Below are 2,534 nucleotides of genomic sequence, written 5' to 3' on the forward strand. Positions count from 1 at the left end.
AGTCTTTATTAATGCCCCTGGGCAGAGAATGATATTGCTGGCAATATAGCAGTCTTTGTTCATTTTAAATTTATTAAGCATTATGCACTTCATTTCAAACATTTTACTGTTTCTTTTTAATTTCGCTCAGTGTAACTACAGAGTAAAACCTTTTTAAACATTTAAGATATTGAAAACCCATAGACGAATGTCTAACGGAAACTGCTCCGGCCATCAAATGAATCTAAGTAGAAGCAATTGTAATTTTAAGCCCTCAAGTATACCCTTCAGACTTTACGGTATCTGCAACCGTCAGATTGAAGTGGCAAGCAGGCAGGCTGGGAGGCCGCCCTGCTGGGAGCCCCGGGCCAAGGGGGTCCTGCGGAGTCCCTGTGGGGCCCAGCAGCTTTTATGCGGCAGGACGGCACTTCCGCATCATTTAGGTGGGTCTGAACACATCTTCTCAGAGGCCAGGTTTCTTGCTGGAGATGTCTCCACCTCCCCCACTCTGCCCAGCAGACCAGAGGCCCATCCTCCCCCGCAGCAGGATATTGAACCAGAAGGTTTCTCTTCCCCTTCGTAGTTACCCCTTAACCCAACCAGGGTGTTTTAGAGGCCTGCCTGATGAAGTGGGTACCTGGACAGTTCGAAAGCTCTGGGGAGGCAAGGAAAGGCTGGTGTGCCCAAGTCCTCCTTAGAAAGGGAGGGCAGCGGAGATGAACTGGGGCCACTATCCCCGGCATAACCCATCCGCATAACTCCCACACTCTCGCCCCCTTTTTCTGAGGAATCCAAGCTTTGCACTTAATGAGTCGTGAAGTGTGAGAACTTCCGGACCGCAGGTCTCTGATGCCAATTCCAGATGTGCTATGCGGGTGGGGTGGGGCCTGGGCCTGGAGGCCAGACCCCCCCCTCCTGACCGCGGTCCCCCTGTCCAGGATGCAGCTATCCCCAGCGCCGAATTGGAACCGGGCAACGTCTCCACTGAGAAATTACTCTTTTTATTTCTTGTAGCGTTCCTGGTGCCCTTATTTCACGGCCCGGACAAACGGAATGTTACTTTTAAAACACTATGAAATACCAGGTCCTGTCCTCAGAGCTATTTCGGGGGGAATTCAATTTTCGTTGAATGGTGAGAAGGGCTGGCGTTTCTTTAGGGGCTGAGGGTGGGGGAGAAAAATGCTCAGGGGTTGTCTTGGCAGTCCACAGAGGTTTGTTGGTGGCTGGGTTACACACAACCGTTCATACACCTGCAGCCACAGGGACACTTGCACACCCGGTGGACAGCCCCATGGTACTTGGCAGACTGCTTTGCTAGTCTCTTCCCTACACTGGCCTGGCTGTGAGGTGATCTTAGAGCCCGTAAAAACTGCCTTCAAGGTGATCCGGTTTTCCTACAGCACCGTGGCCCCACCACCTACCCCAGAAGCTGCTCTTTCTGGGTCTGCTGGGAGAAACGTTCTCTCTCTAGTCCCTCTCATTTCTAGTCCACAGTAGAAGCTCGCCCACCCAAAGCAACTTTTCTTCCTGCTGTTGGTGCTAAGGGGAGGGAGTAGACTAAGGATGGCGACCTGATCCTCCTCAGTTGAACTGAGGTTACTGACTCTTTTGTGCTGATAACTGGGAAGTTCCTCTTAGCAGTTCCCCCAAAATTTCTGCCCCAGAGTCCCAGACAGATTTCTGACTGTCGACATTTCTCAATGGCCTCTGGTCTTACAGAGTCTGGCATTAGTGAGGAGTCTTTAGGATGTGGGGGAGAGATGAGTCTCTCTCCTTCCCCCATAAATAAGAATAAAAGTGAGGGTGAGAATAATATCCCTCTGTCCCACTTTTCTCCCCTGAGTTTTCTTCTTTTCAAAGTCCTTTCTAGGGTCACAAGGCTGTTCCCTCTGCCTCTGTCCTTGGAAGTGCAGAACCCAGGGTCAGCTCCCCCCATACCCCAAAGGACAAGTTTTTTTTTTTTTTTTAAATTTTTATAAACACCATAAGATGACCCATCTAACTGTGGCAGATCAGAGGAAGAGCTCAGGGGACTCCAGAAAACGAACGGGACCAAGGGTGGCCTGTAAGTAACTTTCCCCTCAGCTCTTTTAAAACTAGAAACAGACGAGGCCCTAGCTGTTAAAGTCTCTGGGCTGCCTCTCACTTAAACAGACCCTCTTATCCAACTACCCTCCAGCTCCACCCTACCCCACCCCGCTCCCAGTCCTGCCTGCTGTAGGTTCTGTCTCACTGGTGGATGGCCTCCCAGCGCTCACAGCAGTGAGGAGATGCAAATGCTCTCAGGTGCAATAAGGAGAAACACCTCATCCCCCTAGTTCCCTGTGCCCAGACCCCACAAAAATATTGCAATATCCAATTTCCTGTAAACACGGACTGGAGCTAGAGTTAAGACTCTTTTATGCTTAAAAAAAAAAGATAACAAAGCGATTTAAAGATAATTAATTGCATTAAACTATTGACTAACTACCTCGTTCAATAGTAATTCATTTAGAGAATATTAAAATCGGAGGAACAATGATAAAATTGACGCTGATTCCCATGGGGAGAGGAAG

The sequence above is a fragment of the Arvicanthis niloticus genome, chromosome 24, assembly GCF_011762505.2.
Source record: "Arvicanthis niloticus isolate mArvNil1 chromosome 24, mArvNil1.pat.X, whole genome shotgun sequence".
In the NCBI taxonomy this organism is placed as follows: Eukaryota; Metazoa; Chordata; class Mammalia; order Rodentia; family Muridae; genus Arvicanthis; species Arvicanthis niloticus.